Genomic DNA, 18,347 nt, shown 5'->3' with positions numbered 1-18,347 from the left:
GCGAGCTCTTTGAAGGGCTGGGCAGCAGGGGATGGGTGTTTCTCCAAACACAGGGCCTCCTTTGCAAAACAGGCTTTGATTCCCAGGCCCGGAGGCCCCAGGTGCCTGTTGGGCGGCAGGCGGGGGCTGGGGGCTTTGTTTGGCAGGAAGAGGGGCCTTGGAAACTCAGGAACAAAGCCCGGGACAGAGCTGGCTGGGGCTGCAGACCGGCCTGGGCAGATAGGTCAGGGCTGGGATGCCAGTGGGGGAAGTGGACCGTATGTCTCGGGCCAGCCCCTTTTCAGCCGGGCTCACCCAGGGTATTTCTGGCCTCCTCTCACGGTGGGTCCAGCTCTCTCACGTATACGGCAGGTGCTGTGGGACCTGCAGGCTGTCATGGTGGTCCGCTGGTTCCCAAAATATCTGTTTAGGAATGAAGTGGGTAAAATGTGGAGCCCAGGACACAGAATTCAAGAGGAGGGGAGGAAAAAGCGCTAACTCAGAGTCCACTGGCCTGCACTCAAGGACCTAGGTCACCTAGGCCAGACACTGGGCTGGGTACGTGACATGCATGTGTCTCTGAGTTAATCTTCATTTTCTCACTTGACAATGACCTATAAGACCCCACAGGACCTCCCTGAACTCACCTCCTGTCACTCTCCCTCCCCATCGCTTGCTCCACTCCAGCTACCCTGGCCTCCTTTCCAGAACACACCAGGCATGCTCTGGCCTTAACATCTCCACACTGACGCGTCCCTCTGCCCAGAAGGCTCTGGCGTGGCTGACCCCTCACTCCTTCACGCCATGGCTCCCAGTGAGACCTACCTTCCCCTGACCACTCTGCAGGCCGTACCTGCCAGACCCCTGAGCTTTCATCCCCCATCGCCTCCTTTTTTCCCTCTTAACATAATAGACAGTTACTTATTTATTGTGCTGGTTATTGGCTCTCTGTCTCTCGACTAGAACGTTAAGCTACACTGAGTCAGGCACTGCTGTCGGTTTTATCCACTCACGGACCCCCTGCACCTCCAACAGAGCCTGGGACATAGTTGGCACTTGCAAAGTTAATTTTCTGTCAACTTGGCTAGGCCATGGTGTACAGGTCAAATGCACATCTAGACGTTGCTGTGAAGGTGTCTGTAGATATGATTCATATTTTCGATCAGCTGAGTCTAAGTAAAGCCGATTACGCTTCATAATGAGTGGTTGGGCCTCATCCGATGGCCTTAAGAGCAAAGACTGAGGTTTCCCGAAGCAGTAATTCTCCTCAAGACTGTCACGTAGAAACGCTGCCTGAGTTTCCCGCCTGCCATCCTGCAAAATTTGGACTCAAGACTTCAATGTCAATTCTTACCTGAGTTTTCAGACTTCTAGCCTGCCCTACAGATTTCAGATTTGCCAGCCCGTTAAAAGAAGGGGAATTGGTCAGTATCTGAAAAGCTATCTCTCTCCCTCTGTCTAAAACCTATTGGTTCTGTTTCTCTGTAGAACCCTGACTGATAGAGAGCTCAAGAAATACTAGAGTTGAACTGTACGAAATGGCTGTTTCTGTAAGAAAATGATTAAACATCAGCAATTTCAAATTGTTCAACCTATTATCGTTGAATGAATAAAAGAATGAATTGTAAAGCAATCGTGAGGCAGGTGTTATCCTACGATAGGGAAACCAAGGCTCCCAGAGATAAAGCTGCTTGCTTAGAAAGGCACAGTGACTAAGTGGCAGCGCTGGGATTCAAACCTCAGGCTGATTCCAAGGACGGTGCTCCTAACAATCGCAGCAGCTTCTGCCTTCTCTAACCCACCAGCCAACCACGGGGCTGGAGTTCCCAAGCGGGGTGCGAGTTTAAATGCCCCCCCAGCTGCAAGCTCTATAGTGGCCGTGAACGTGGCTCTGCCAGCCTTGGGGCTGCTGGTAGCCTTCCTCGGTCCCAGGGTCTTTCCGTAGCTGCTGGTGGCCCACCTGGCCCCCATCTCTAAGGGAAAGTCTGAAGGGAAACTGACAGAAGGGAATCATCCACGTCTCGCCAAAGATGGAGGTGCTCAGGAAAGGAGGCAGCATGGCGTGCTGGAGTGTGGTGGTGAAGGAAGCCTTGGGGCCAGAGGACCTGGGTCTAAGACTTGGCAGCCAGATGACTCTGGCCAACTTACTTCATGTCTCTGAGTCTCAGGCTCCCCACAGATAAAATGGGATAATCATGCTTTACCCCTGGTACAATTTCAAAAACAAGATGAAATAATACATGCAAAATGCTTAGAATCCTGAGTGCCCAGTAAATAGTAGTTACTATTATTACTTTCAGCAAATAGTATCAGTACAAATTTTAGTTATTTCTGGAGGCAAAGAAGGGAAGTCAACTACATTTACTTTGGGGCCCTGATTACATCCCTTTGTCCCCTCCAGGATTCCCTCCCCCTTGGAAGAGGATCTATTTGTGGTAATTTAGTGCAGCTTTGCTCTGGTGAGTTTATACCATCCAGGTGTTACCCTCAGGGGGTATTCCTTGTTTAGACCTGAGCTTTCATTCTTGCCCAGATTCTTGTCGGTCTGCTGTTAAAAAGAAACAAAAACAAAAAGCATGAGTATTTCAGGCTCCTGGAAATGACACCTCACAGCAGATAATTATAGTACTTCACATTTTCCACATAAACTGGTGTTTCTGTAAGGGAGGCATGACAGTGACACGTATTATAATCCTGATTTTAAACAGATGGGGGAACTCAGGTCCAGAGAGGAGACACAGCTTGTCCTAAGTCTTCAGTGGTAGAGCTGGCTATAAGCTCCCTACGTGCTCCACTCTGTCCTGTGCTGTGAAGATGGGCTTGCTCCAGGGCACTGTGGACTCAAAGGGAGGGCAAGACAGTTCTCTGGGCTGCAGGAAGAACTTCTCTTTATATGCATTTTTTTAATAACAAAAAACTCATTAAGCTTTACTGCTATTTAACATAGAGGAAAACAAATACAATATTTCAAAATAAAACGCACACATGTTTGAAACAGCATGCTTAGATTATTTTTAACCAGTAATGGTATGAGATCAAAGAGGTTTGGAGACCACAGCTCTGGGGAACCATCCTGAACTTTGCCGTTCAGGATGACTTCCTTCCTGCTCTGGGGCTCAGCTCAGGCTGGGTCCCTGCAGGGGACCATCAGGGACCAATAGCATCATCTCTCAGACGTTGGTGCATCCTCAGCTTGGTCAGAGCTGTCTGCTCTCCCAGCTCCCGGAATGTCTGGCTCCCGCTGGCCCAGGAGGTTATCAGTTCTGGAGCCTCCAACAGCCTTTCCTGTTATCAGAGCCCAAGTGTGTAAGAAGGAGTCTGAATCTCGGGCCCCTTCCCATCCTGCTGGGTTACAGTCTGTCCTTGGAGTGAGAGTAAACAGAGGAGGTGACAGTGTCAATAAATGTCTCCCGTGTGGCCTTGGCGAGCACACATGCCTTTCCACTAAGGGACACAGGTAGACTTGTGCTTGTGGCCCTTCCTATGATACACACAAGAATAAATATTAAGAAGACAGGAGGGCTTCCCTGGTGGCGCAGTAGTTGAGAGTCTGCCTGCCGATGCAGGGGACACGGGTTCGTGCCCCGGTCCGGGAAGATCCCACATGCCGCGGAGCTGCTGGGCCCGTGAGCCATGGCCACTGAGCCTGCGCATCTGGAGCCTGTGCTCCGCAACGGGAGACGCCACAACAGTGAGAGGCCCGTGTACCACACACAAAAAAATAATAATAATAAGACAGGAAATAGTAACAAAAATAAAAGAACAAAAAGTCTCTTTATGAACTCTGGAAGAGGTCTTAGAAAGCAAGTTCCGGGTAATACAAAGTCTAGCTTCTTGTACCTTATCACACTTCAGGTGATGAGTAGCAGATTCGCGTCAAGAGGCAAAGTCACCCAGTAAGTACGAATTTCCTAGCCACTTACAAATATGTAATGGACATGTGTCGGTTATCCCACTGATGAATGAAGGAACCAGTAAGATGCTACCACTGGCTCAAAGGAAAAGTAAGAGAACCTTACATATATAGGTTATAAGAATGCTGATATATTTAAAAATATTTACAAAATTGGTTTATCCATGGGGCAATCATCAACGCATTCCACTGGATGCAATTCATTTGCATTTCCATGGAAAAGAATAATTTGCCTTATTATCCATTTTCCACTACTTAGAGAGTTGTAGACTATCTCAAGGATAATAAAATGTGACAACAGCCTGGAAGACGACTGTAGACAAGACACCCAGTAATCTTTTCTGCCCATGTCAAAGTCTTTCTAACAGCTTTCCCCGACACTGGAAAAAACAAGTTTGGCACATGCATCCAAAGAACTTTACGAAAAACTTGATTCTATTTGAATCAGATTGGGAGATGAATCATTGCAGAGTTCCATCCTGTTCTCCATATAGATGATTCCAGAGAGGGCAGCATGCTGGCAAGCTAGGAAGCAGGAGATCTGGGTCAGGTCCAACCTCACCACTCTGTCATCAGGTGGCCTTGGGCTATTCTCTTCTCTTTGAGCCCATGACTTCTGACTTACAAAATGGGGCCAATAACATGGCACTGCAGAAGGCAAAGGACTCGCACCAGGCCTGGCACAGACTGGGAACTCAGGACGTGGGGGCTTCCTTCCCCATTTCTTTTTTTTTTTTTTTTGCTGTACGCGGGCCTCTCACTGCTGTGGCCTCTCCCGTTGCGAAGCAACAGGCTCTGGACGCACAGGCTCAGCGGCCATGGCTCACGGGCCCAGCCGCTCCGCAGCATGTGGGATCTTCCCGGACCGGGGCACGAACCCGTGTCCCCTGCATCGGCAGGCGGACTCTCAACCACTGCGCCACCGGGGACCCATTTCTTAAAAACTATCCCCAAAGGCAACTCAAGGCATGTCAGTCTTTTCCAGTTGCAGAAACTGCCCATTTCAGTCACTTGGCACTTCCAGCCCCTTGAGACCTCAAGTGGATGGAGTTTTGTCTGTGGAGACCTCCAAAGGCACTGGGCAAGCCTTGTGGCCAAGGTCTTCTTTGGAGGAAAATGGAACCTGGCCCCACGGTGTCACCAAAGGGCAGGTCTCTGTGGCTGTAGGGAGGGGAGGAAGTCAATGAGTCAAGTGCAGAGCTCAGAAGAGATGTTGGTTGAGAGGAAGGTTTGATTCCTACATTTGGAGGGTTGGTCAGAGACATCTTTGAAAACTCTAAACCCCCCTCCCCAGAAATATACATGTGTGTAGGCTGAGAGACTGCAGCAAGCTCTTCCCTAGAGATGCGGGGCTTGGAACGGGGCACCTTCTGCACCCCCTTCCCCTCCCCACATGAGTGTCTCCAGCTTCAGAGGACCTGGGGGCCATCTTCCCAGAATATGGAAGCCCCAAGGTGAGAGGTGGCAGATCAAGTTCCTTCCCTGTCACCCAAGTGATGGGGCCAGATGAGCTGCTGTGGCCTAGATGGGGCTCAGGTCTCCTAGAGCCTTGGCTCTCTTGTCCAGGGGGGCTGCCCTAAGTCTCCATCACCCCAGTCTTTGAGTCCACACAGCCGAGGACCAGTGTGGAGCAGAGGTGGTGGTGGGAGGACTTCCAAAGGAAAGCATGGGACCTTGACCTTCTCCATCCCCAGTTCATGGGCCTCCAGGGAAGGTAAAGAATGTGGGCTCTGGAGCCAGTTTAGGATTTGTGTCAACCATGGAGGTGCACCACTCAGCTCTCCCTTCAAAAGATAACTTGCTAGTCAGCTGTGAATGAGTTTCCTGGGGCTGCCATAACAAAGTACCACAGACTGGGTGGCTTAAAAAACAGTAATCTATTTTTTCATAGTTCTGGAGTCTAGAAGTCTGAAATCAAGGGATCAGCAGGGCCATGCTGCTCTGAAGGTGCGAGGGAAGGATCTGTTCCATGCCTCTCTCCTAGCTTCTGGTAGCCTCAGGCATTCCTTGGCTTGTGGTTGCATTACTCCATCCTCCGTCTTCATGTGGTGCTCTTCTTGTGTTCCTCTGTCTTCATATGGCCTTCTTCTTAGAAGGACACTAAAGATATTGGATTAGGGGCCCACCCTACTCCAAAGTGACCTCTTAACTAATTACATCTGCAACAACACTATTTCCAAATAAGGTCACATTCAGGGGGTTAGAACTTCAACACATCCCTATTAGGGGGTTCGGAGACATAGTTCAACCCATGACAAGCTACCAGGAGTGCAGTTAGTGGACCCCCTCTTTCTGCAGCACTTTTGGGGAGCCATGCTTTCCCCAGGCAGCTCTCAACCAGTGGGAAGAAGCTTTATCAGATCTGCATCACAATCAGAAGGCCTAATCCTCTTCTTCTCCCTTCATCTTTCATAGACATTGTCTCCCATTAAGTATTTTGTACTCCTTACTCCATCATGGTGTGTGCTTCCTGAAGGAACAAACCTGGCACAGGAGATAAGATGGATTTATTTACTGGGTCGCTTGCTGCCCAGCTGTCAATGAAGAGCCCGTCCCCAGGGGTACGTGAGGCACGATAGTCCCTGGTACAAGATGGCAGCTCAGTTGCTAAAACTTTCATTCGTAATGACTTGGGAGAATGTTCCAGTTGAGGGAACATCCTGGCCATGCAACAATGTGGGTGTTTGAAAAGCACAGGGGACAATGCATATAAAGACAATGGAATTAATTGGTTGTATTAAGTTACATAAGTTATATTGACCCTTCAGAGAGATCATGAAAAGCAGAGCGCACTTAAAAAGCAAAAACTAAGTGTGAAGATGGTTTTGGGTGGTTTACAAATGAGTCTTTATTTCCTGCAGAGGGAGGGCAGAAAAAGTTTATGATCCAAATCAGGATTGAATAGTATGGAGTTTCAAAGATGAAGAATGCTCAGTTGAGGCAAGTCTCTATGCTAAGGTCAGGAGCCTGGCTGGGAAAAACTGGAGCCTGACACATGAAATGGGGACACCTGTATATTTTGGCTCCCCAGACTCTGCACTATCAGAGCATGCAGAGGTGGCCCACTCCTCTCTAATAAGAGATAGCACTCCCCGCATGCAGGAAGGCACTGAAGATGCTTCTCCCCTACCCGGCAATAGGGGTCTTCTCCAGAGTCTGCCCCCATTTCCCTTCCTGGCTGCCAGACTGATAATCAGAACTAAGTTGCATAATGACCCAGCCAGAGCCTTACATTGGAGGAAAGGGACTATACTCCAGAAGAACTATAAGAATTATACCGTAGACTGTATTTTAAGGGTGCTGGATCAAGGGATCCAGAACAGACGACTGGGAAAGGGGAGTTTATTTACTTGGGGATATGGGATTTAACCCTCTGGCAAGGATCTGAGGGGACAGTGCGAACTTGCTGCTTGGGAAGCTCCTAGAAACTTGGAGAAAATGGTGGTGTGTGCCAAGCAAAGTTGAAATGCCTGAGTTGCCATGGCAAATGGAGGAGAAAGGGATTAAAAGTGTCAGGGAAGCAGATGTGCTAGAATGAATATATTACGTGAGGTCAAAAGACTCATCAGAGGATGATAGTCCTTAGGAAGTCTCAGAGAAGACATTACTCACCAAGTTCATTGGGTTGTGTTGGTGAGAGGGCACCAGTGTCACTAAGCTCAATGGTGGTTCTCTCCTTTTTAAGAGGAGGTGATGGTAGAAGATGACTGTCATAGAGCTTGGCCTCTTGGTAGCAATGGGGATTATGGCTCCTACAAAACCCAGGAGGTCACAATTATTGTTAAACTGGCAAAGTTAGGGTGGCAGCCAATGGAACTTGACCTGCAGAGAACAGTGGAGATGGTTAATAGAATAAGTTGCCCTACAGGCAAAATAGATGGGTAATCAATGAGGGTATCATCAAAAGAAAGCAAGAATGTTTAAGCAGCAGGTTTAGGGTGGTTGCCCCAATAAAATGTCACAATCCCTTGCCCAATTCTTGGATGTGATCCAGAGTTTAGATCTTTATGTTAGTAGAAGGGAGAACCTGTCTCTCCAGTGGCTTTCCTCCAGGAGGAAAGACTGTGCTATATCACAGTAAGCATATCCTCTAAGCATCTTCCCAGTCCTTCCCCAAAGAGACTGATGGCCTTTTGCTCAGAGTCTGTCTACTGTGGAAATAGGAATACCCGGATATTTCTAGGACTATTGGACCCAGAGTGTGATTTGACATTGATACCCAGAAACCTGAAGTGTCATTATGTACCTATATATGAGGGCCAAGTAATAATGGAGTCCTATCCAGGGTCCAGCTTACAGTAGACACACTGGGATGTGAGACCACTAAGCACTCATTTCTCTGATCTCTGAATGTATTATTGGGGTTGACTTACTTGACAGATAGAGTAATATGTACATTGGGTCCGTGACCTGTGGGGTAATAGTGGAGAAGACCAAGTAGAAGCCCCTGAATCCATCCTCATTTCTCTCTTTCCCTCTCCACTCTCCGTTCTCCACACTCCATTCCCCACCAAGATAGTAAATCAAAACCAGTATTTTATCCTAGGGGATGTGGCAGATATTAATGCTATCAGTGAGGATCTCAAGATTTAGGAGTGGTGGTCCCTATGATATCTCTGTTTACCAGTCTGGTCCTTACAGAAACCGGATGTATCCTAGAGTGTGACTGTAGACAACTGGAAGTTCTACTGAATAGTAGCCCCAAATGCAACTGCCATGCTCATCTAGGGTCTCTGCTAGAGCAGATTAAGATGACTTCAGGTTCATGGTGTGCCGCTGTTGACTTGGTAAATGTGTTATTTTCTATCCCAATCAGGAAAGAAGATCAGAAACAGGTCACATTCACATGGGATAGACAAGAATATACATTCGTAGTTTTATCCCAGAGCCATGTTAATTCTTTTGCTCCTTGTCACAATATAGTCCAAATAGTTGTAGACCACCTGGACATCCCGCAGAACATCACAGGAACCCGTGACATTGATGACATTATTGTAACCAGGAGGATGAGCAAGAGGTGGCTAGCACGCTGGAGGCTTTGATAAGACACATGTGCTATAGAGAGTGGGAGATAAGCCTTGAGAAGATTCATGAATGGCTGCATTTTGCTTTTGCCACCATGAAGGAAACACAGTGCCAGTTAGATTTTTTCGGTTCTGGAGGCACACGTTCCATGTCTAGGGTTACTGCTCCAGTCCATATACATGGTGACAGGAAAGGCTCCGAGGTTTGAGCGGGGCCCAGAGCTGGGAAGGGCTGTGCAGCAAGTCCAGGCTGCAGTACAAGCAGCCCTGCCACTTGGTTTGGGATCAGCAGATCTTGGTTTGGGAGACGCCAGTGCAGAAGAAGGTGTGGAGTGAAGTTTGCAGCAAGCCCCAGAAGAAGAATCGCAAGGCAAGCCCTGGGATGAGGATCGAGGGCTTGGGTCACATCATCTGACCTGTCAAGGTGACATCTCAGGGAAGAGGAGGGGATTCAGAATGGATACTGGAGGAGGGAGATGATGAGCACCAGTTGAAGCTCCAAGATCAGCTGCAGTGATGGGCGCTGAAGTTTGTCCCACTAACCTCCCTCTTCCAGGTCTCCTCCCTTGAAGAAGAGTGGTCCACTGGAAGCTTGGAGAAGTGCATCGCTGCAGGGAATAGGTGGACTGTGGGAGTCTTGAAGGTGCACCCCCCAGACCTCCCTTCAGTAAAGAACTTGCCCTTCATCTGTGAGGGGAGCAGGAGGTGAGAGCTTCCAGCTGCAGAGACTTCAGGCCAAGGCCATATTCTCTGGGCAGCTCCCAGCCAATGAGAAGCATGTGGGTCCTAGGATCTGGCCCTTTCTACCCAGTGTGGGACTCTTCTGATGGGCAGTCTTTGCTCGGGACCTCCCCATTGTGTTGGCTGGACTTTGTCAGTTTTGCATCACAGTCTGACAGCAGCCTGAGTAACTTTCAGGATCTGGGATCACACCAGGTAACCTGGGCTTTCAGTGTCCATTTGATGGATCTGGAAAGTGAGAGAGTTGTTCTCAGACCCCATTGGAAGCCCACACCTTCCCCTTGAACAGCCTCTGGAAGTCAAAAGGGCATAGGCTTAAAGTCAGATACACCTGGGTTGCAATCCCAGCTTCTGCACTGACGGGTCATGGAGCTTTGGTCTCTGTGCCTCCTGAAGAGGCCTCACCTTTATCATCTCTCTGATTCCTCTCTCTTTCTCTTCCACACTGCATGCCTGCTCTTTTCCCTCCATAGTACAGGCCCAGCCAGAATCCCTCAGGGACAGATTCTCTGCCAGTAACTGCCAATGAGCTATTGAGGAAAAGTCTCCATTTCCAAGACCACCCATTCTCTCTCTGCCCCCTCGTTCCCACCCCCCAGAATACCTGCCTCCTCTAATTCTCAGAAGGAGGCCAGGCACTCAGCTATCAGGGCTGAAATTTAGCGAAGGGCCACAGTGAATCTGGCCTGCTCTGGCTTGTGATGTTTATGTGCTGGAGAGGCAGCTGGAGGACCTCCTGGGGTCAGGAAAGTCATGGTAGGCCCTGAAGGCTCTCTGGAGTGTTTGGGATTACCAGAGCTCTTTTTTTTTTTTTTAAAATAAATTTATTTATTTATTTTTGGCTGCATTGGGTCTTCGTTACTGCGAGTGGGCTTTCTCTAGTTGCGGCGAGTGGGGGCTACTCTTTGTTGCGGTGCACGGACTTCTCATTGCAGGGGCTTCTCTTGCTGCAGAGCACAGCCTCAGTAGTTGTGGTACACAGGCTCAGTCGTTGTGGCCTGCGGGCTAAGAGCTCAGGCTCAGTAGTTGTGGCACACGGGCTTAGTTGCTCCATGGCATGTGGGATCTTTCCGGACCAGGGCTCGAACCCGTGTCCCCTGCATTGGCGGAGAATTCTTAACCACTGCGCCACCAGGGAAGTCCCTACCAGAGCTCTTTGGATCACAGCAAAAGTAATGATATCAAGATCGACTGCAATTTATTAAATCCTTACTACGTGCCAGACGCGTAGGGTTAACAAACATGATCTCGTTTAACCCTCCCAGCAATTCTGAGAGGGAAGAATTGTTTTCCAGAATTGTCCATCCAGGCCTGTGTGGCTCCAAAGCTCATGCACTTTCCTTGATGCAGGTCTGCATCTCCCCTTGGTAATGACTGATGTGTCCTCGCACCTGCGGACCATACCTTGGCCAGATCCCTGCTTTGTCCACCACTCCTCCCTTGCTCTGGCTCCTCAGACGAGCCCCAGGTTTTGGACTTGGACCATGGAAAGGATAAACCCTTCCTAGGTGTAACTGAGTCCCATCTTCCTGAACCACTGAGACCTAAAGGAGATGGAAGAGACTTTCTGAACCCTGTTCAGAGCAAGAGAGAAAAAAGAAGGCACAGGCTTAATGTTTATAGAACAGAACAGAATGTTATAGAACAGAACATAACCCAATGGACCCTGCCTTCTCTATGGTGGAAAACACTCTTCGAACCGAGTAGAACAATCCTGGCTAACAGTAAGTTAAAAGACTTAGCTACCCCCAGCTTCCTTTGCTTTGTTCACGGCCCCTCTGGGCAGAGATGGGTCATTCCAGGGGCCCTTCTGGGGAGGTGAGAGTTTCCAGGAAGGAATTCAAAAAAATGCTGCCTCAATTTGAGCATGGGAAAAATATGGTACATTGAGCTTATGATAATCCTAGGCAAAATTCCAGAAGTTCCTTTTCTAAGCAGGGATTATTGGGAGCCAAGACGGGTTCACGTAGGTCAAGGCATGCCTCACTCTACAGACTTTCCCTGTAGGAAGGGTGATCAGAGCATGTTGTGGGAAAAGGACCACAGACACGGAATTTTAAAATAAGACTTTGCTGTTATAAGAACTGCATTGAGGGGACTTCACTGGTGGTCCAGTGGTAAAGAATCCACCTTACAATGCAGGTGACACGGGTTGCATTCCTGGTCGGGGAACTAAGATCCCACATGCCGCCAGGCAGCTAAGCCTGCGTGCTACTACTAGAGAGCCCATGTGCCTCAACTAGAGAGCCTATGTGCCGCAAAACTACAGAGCCCACGTGCTCTGGAGCCTGAGTGCCACAACTAGAGAAGAGAAAACCCACACGCCACAACTAGAGAGGCACACCGCAACTAGAGAGAAGCCTGCACGCCGCAACGAAAGATCCTGCATGTCTCAACGAAGATCCCGCATGCCGCAACTAAGACCAAATGCAGCCAAAAATAAATAAATAATAAATCTAAAAAAAAAGAGCTGCATTGAGGAAGAAAAGAGAGGGTTCATCAGCCAGGGTCACCACAGTCCCTTACATACCAAAATTATAAGCTTCCCTTTATAGCAGAGGAGACTCAAGTGCTGCCAGAATTTGTCTCGTGGTCGGTGATGGAGGAGGAGCCCTGGGACACCGAGTGAGAAAGATGAGACGTGCTGAGGTGATGAATGTTGGTAACCTACATTTGAGAGACAGTGATATTATTTGTCCAATATAGCAGTTAGGACCTAGAAAGTTTTATTTCGCCCATAGGACTAAAATATCAAGAATCCCTTAGAATATGTGACATGGATTATGGAGAGGCTGATTTCCTTGTCAGGCACCAGTAGCACCAAGGTCAATTTTGCTGTTGATGAGGGTTTTTTTTTTTTTTTTTTTGCGGTACGCGGGCCTCTCACTGTTGTGGCCTGTTCTGTTGCGGAGCACAGGCTCTGGACGCGCAGGCTCAGCGGCCACGGCTCACGGGCCCAGCCGCTCCGCGGCATGTGGGATCTTCCTGGACCGGGGCACGAACCCGTTTCCCCTGCATCGGCAGGTGGACTCTCAACCACTGCGCCACCAGGGAAGCCCTGATGAGGCTTTTGAAGTGCCTCTCACACATATTTTTGCGGGTCAGTGGAGAAATAGGGACCAGATCTTAGGGTCGTTCAGCCTTCTCATGGCTGGTTGAAGCCCTCTGCCCAGGGTAGAAGAATAACAGTGATTCTGTTGGATGGGATTCTTCCTCTTTTATGAGCCAGAGCATATGGTCCTTCCACTAAAGCTCGCTGGTGTCTGTCTCTGTGTGCCCTGTGCAGAGGAAGAGAATGCGAGTCTAATGTGTGAGAGGAAAACCCTGCTAGGTGCCGGGTCCCAAGACTGGTCCTGCACTGTCCTCCCACTGCCTCCATGGCAAGGCTGTTTCTATTCTGGAGGCCGTGGAGTGGAGAGGTTCTAAGTTCATGCTCTGGGGGCAGACTGCCTCCTACCCCCACCCTCCCATCCTGTTCCAGTCTCAGCTCTGCCATTTACTGGTTGGGTGACCTTAGGCAAGTTAATAACTGATCTGTGTCTCTTTTTTTTTTTTTTTACCTGAAAATGGGGATAATTGTGGTGCCTCATTCATAGAGTTAGAGCATTGGTTTTCATTTTATTTTTGACTTGTGACCCACAGTAAGAAATACATTCTGCATCAAGACCCAGTACACACATTCCTACATATATATACATACATACCTACATACATGTGTAGGTATAGCTGGAAAAAAAGTTTTCCAAACAATTCCTAACCTTAGTGCTGGTTGATGAACTATCATATTTTTTGTTCTATTCTATTCAACAAAATGATGGTTGAGAACCATTAAACTGATTTTTACTATTTACATGGGTCACCACCCATCGTTTGAAAAACACCAGGTTAAGGTCCTTCTGGAGTATTGTGTTTGATTCCAAAAGCTATACTTTTTTTACACATATCACTTTTTAAGAGAGCTGTTTTCAAGCTATAGCACGTCCGGAAGAGAATGGGCAGGGTATTCCATTCAGCTCTTCTTCCTCTTCCTTCCTTTTCTGCCTCCTATCCACTCCCGCATTTGGTTATTTCTTGATTTCTTCATCCATTTAGCCATTTATCATAGGTTTAAGCACCTGTTTCATCTGGATAGGAGACTCCAGGAGAGATATGCTCTGTACATCATGTGAAAGAGGAACTAGACATGTTCCTTGCGGTCCCCTAGATAGAACTGGGACTTCTGGGTGAAAGTGGCAGGGAAGTGAATTTGGGTATCATGTAGGAAGTGTATTCCAGTCTTGGGTACCTCTGGGCATTGGGTCCAGCTGCCTGTGAGACTTCTCTCTGGAAGTGAGTGATCAGAGGTGGGAGAAGGGGAGCCATGAGGCAACTTCCAGTGTTGAGTGGGGGCGCTGAGGTTGGTTTTACACCCCATGTTCCGCTGAGCCTGGGGTCTGCTCACCCCACTGCAAGGGCTGCTGTGGGGCTGGAGAGGAAACCATCCAGCTGGGGTTCTGTGCCCCCCACCTGACCACTATAGCAGTTCCATTTCTGTTTTATACAGTGGGATTCCCCAAGTGGTTTATTTTGGAAGAAGGGCAGGAGACACGTTCCACTGATGCTAAAATTTTTTTTTTAATCTTTAAACTAGGAGCTCATTAAATCCCTGTGAGTCTTAGAAGTAATCATTTCTAGGATTCTGGGACTCATTTTTTTCCTATTAAAAACAAGTCCATTAAAATTACAGCATAAGCCTTTGTTTTGCGCTCTTAAATCCAGATATAATTGAGAGTAAGAGTTAAAGAATTACAAGGGTGGCAGGATAACAGATTGTGCTGTTATTTGTGTCGGTGGCTGGTTTTTCTTCTCCCCATCCTGCCATCCTGCATCCCAGGCAGAGGGCAGAGAGCCCTGCCTTTGTGCTGCATCACCTCAGGGGGTGTTGCTGAAGCTGCAGTTTGAAGTCCCCTGTAGACAACTGGTCTTTCAGGCTTTTGTTGATGGAAAGCCTGAGATTATGGAGGGAGTTGTGATGAAAGACAGGGAAGGAGGGACAAAAGGGAGGTGGTTGGGTAGGTCCTGGGAAGAATGAGGAGCTGGCAGAATTCTGGAGGGTAGTGTCTGCTGTGTGACTCCCTTAGGGAGGCTGAACCCCAGGCATCCACGCTCCTTCCATCCACCAAAGCCACAGTGCTGTCAGCCGTCGAGGGGTATGTGGGGGTGGTCTACAGGGTTTTTCAAATATTAATGTGCCTGTGAATCACCTGGGAATCTCGATATAACACAGATTCTGATTCTCTGAAGTGGATCCTGAGATTCTGCATTTCTAACAGGTTCCCATGGACTCTGATGTGGCTGGCCCTCAGACCACACTTTGGGCGACGAGGAGCTCCAAGGGTCGTTCCCTGGTTTTCGGGACACAACCTAAGCCTTCCAGACTCTTGTGCATCCTTAGAACAGGGAAGACCTTCCCACTCTTCATGGAACTGGAATTTTCCATCAGCACAGCCTAAAGAGATGCACCACTAGTTTTAATTTGACTTGAAAGAATCACAAGCACCCTTCAGCTTGTGGCCGCAAACGCATAGCCACAGTCCAGGTTAGGCTGCATCTCTATGTGAAATTCTAGGGTTATTAACCCCTTCTTGTTCCAGGGCTGGAATCTAACTGCTCTCCCTTCCCAGGGTGAGAAATCAGGGCAATGAGTTCTTTGTTTGGTTTTCTGAGAGGCACTTGAGCTGGGAGAGGCCTCTTCTCCTCTCCCTCTTTCCCACCCCAGGGGGGTTAAATCCCTGACTAGCTGCTTATCTTAATTTCTTTGGGTGGAATTTTATCTGTTCCCTATCTTGCTCTTGCCTGGAGGCACAAAATACATGTTTGTGTCCTCTCCACCGGCCTGGGTTAAGAGATAAATGTAGGAGCCTCAAAGGAATGGAATGAACACAGCAAGCTCCCTCCTCTGTTTCTTTGTCTCTTTGGGAACTGGTATGAGTATCAACTCTGTTCACCTGTTCATCTCCACTTCGTTCGCTTGCTTTCACGTCCTACCTGGGAGTATATATTATTTTGCAAAGAATAGAAAAAAGCTAACCATTCCCAGCCTAGCCCACTCAGGGAATACTTCTTAAAAGGGACTTTGCCTCCTTTCCTCAGAAGGCCTAAACACACATTTTTAAAAGGAACAATCTGTAAATACTCCTTGCCTACAAAGTAACTCTTTGCACTTACATAGCTCTTTAGACTGTTGAAAGGATCTGGTATTAATCAAGCATCTACTTGTGCTAGGGACAGCATCCCATTTAACCTTCCCATCAACTCCTTCAAGGAGGCATTAACACTCCTTCTCTATTTATCCACAAAGATTTAAGTGAATGAGCCTTGCTGATTCAAGCAAAAGCTATAGAAACAAAAGCAGAAATATTAATTGCAAGAAAGAAAAAATGAAGTTTAAAGGGAACTTCTAAACGGAAGTTTAAAGCCGGAACCCTGCTTCCTTGGCCACTAGGGCTGCCCCTAGTGGGTGAGTCACCCCTCTCCCTCTTTTTTTTTTTAAATTTATTTATTTTATTTGTTTATTTTTGGCTCTGTTGGGTCTTCGTTGCTGTGCGTGGGCTTTCTCTAGTTGCGGCGATGCGTAGGCTTCTCACTGTGGTGGCTTCTCTTGCTGCAGAGCGTGGGCTCTAGGCATGCGGGTGTCAGTAGTTGTGGCTCGCGGGCTCTAGAGCGCAGGCTCAGTAGTTGTGGTGCACGGGTTTAGTTGCTCCGCGACATGTGGGATCTTCTCAGACCAGGGCTTGAACCTGTATCCCCTGCATTGGCAGATGGATTCTTAACCACTGTGCCACCAGGGAAGCCCTCACCTCTCCCTTGCTAAACGTGAGAGATGGAACGTTCGGGGGTGATGGTGGTGAGGAGGAAGTTTCCGAGCCCCATGGAGGGATTTCTTTCTTTGGGCCTTCAGTAAGTCAGTTCTCAGGGAGGTGGGGAAAGCAGGTTGGGCACAGTTCAACTGTGGCAGGAGCCAGGTCTTGTATCTGAAGAGGTGAGAGAATTAGCACCAGGATGTGGCCAAGCTTGGGAAGCAGGTGATAGGTCCTGTCTGGTAACTTTGGCATCAGGAGACCTGAAGCCTAGCTCAGGAATTCCACTGACCAACCTCTGGCCAGGACCTCCCAGGCTCTAAGCTTCAGTTTCCCCTTCAAGAAAGTGGAGTCTTTGGCCAGGATGCTTGCTCTCCAAGGGCTGAAAGCTTCTGATTTTCCAGCTTGAGAAGGGAAATGTTTTCCTTGCCTGAGAGACTGCTGTAACCTGTTTTCTATATGGGCTGAGTGGTGCAGTGGAGGTGGGGACACACACACACACACACACACACACACACACACACACACACACACACACACACACACAGGGGTTATCCGGTGCCAGGTGCTGGGGATGCAGCAACGAGCAAGATGGACGTAATTCTTCATCCTTGACCTCATGGAGTCAGGAAAGGCAGACACTGAGCTAGTAATTCAACAGTTATACATTCACTGATGTTAGAATAGAGACCAAAGTGATGAGAAGGAGCAAGTGTGTGAAGGGCAGAGAGTTCCAGGCAGAGGGAACAGCATGTGCAAAGGCCACAGGCAGAAACAAGATTGCCTTGTTGCTGGGCACAGAAGAAAGCCTCAGTGGCACAGGGGTGTGGGGAGATGCGTGGGCAGTGACACCTCTTTCATAGTCTGGCTCCTGCTACAGAGTTCTGTTTGGAGGCAAGATACTGGGCTAGGTGCCTCTCTGCTTCTGCACTCCTCACCCCATCATACACGCACATGCGCCCATGCCCCGCACGCTCACACACACATACCAGCCTCGGGGAGCCTTGGAGATAGCTGGGCAGGGGCTTTGTGGTAGATCATTGCAGACAGGAAAAACTCTGTTCTTCTCCCCCCACTCCTACCGGTGGGGGGAACTTGGGGTCTCGCCCAAGGAAAGGAAGCACTGCTTCCTGGTTTATGTTGAGATGAGAAAGACTTGCCCAAGAACAATGGCGTTTTCGTAAAACACCACTTTGTTCTGGTGAGACCAGGAGGGGGTTTCCTTCGGGACCTAGCCTGGCCCCATTGCCCCAGCCTGCCAACCACAACAGCCTCATGGCGTTCTCGGGGACCAGCCTTTCATCTGAGACGCTTGCTCACGCACAGCCCTGACCGTTTAACTCTTCACACCCCACACTGCCTAGGCAGCAGCATCTCAGGGCTTGAGGATGCCTCTCTGGAGATCCTGGGACATGTTGGCCAGGGGAGTCTACTGGGGGAATCAATAGATGACTTGACAGTCTGTGTTTTCTCATTTGAAGGGACCTTCTGGAAAAAGGGCTCAGATTTGTCCTGGAAGTGTCTCAGCTCAAAAAACCTTTCAGGAACCAGAGTTGAAGGTCATTCTTTCACAGGTGAGGAAACTGGGGCAGAGAAAAGGAAGTGAGTTTGCTGAGGCCACACAGAGTTAGAGGTGGAACTGAGGCTGGGATCTAGGGCTCTCAGACTAACACTCTTCCAACATTCTGTTCTGCTCTAGAGGAGCAGAACAGAAGTTGGGGAAGCGAAGGGATTAAGTCTACCTTGGAGACCTGGGGCTCTCTATCTACAGAGCCCCAGAATGTCTGAGAGAGGTACGGAGGGAAAAGGGTGTGTGATGCTAGGAGCTGGACTTCTTGATGTCACAGACAG

This window comes from Orcinus orca, chromosome 1, assembly GCF_937001465.1.
Source record: "Orcinus orca chromosome 1, mOrcOrc1.1, whole genome shotgun sequence".
NCBI lineage: Eukaryota > Metazoa > Chordata > Mammalia > Artiodactyla > Delphinidae > Orcinus > Orcinus orca.
Note: the sequence above shows the minus strand (reverse complement) of the source record.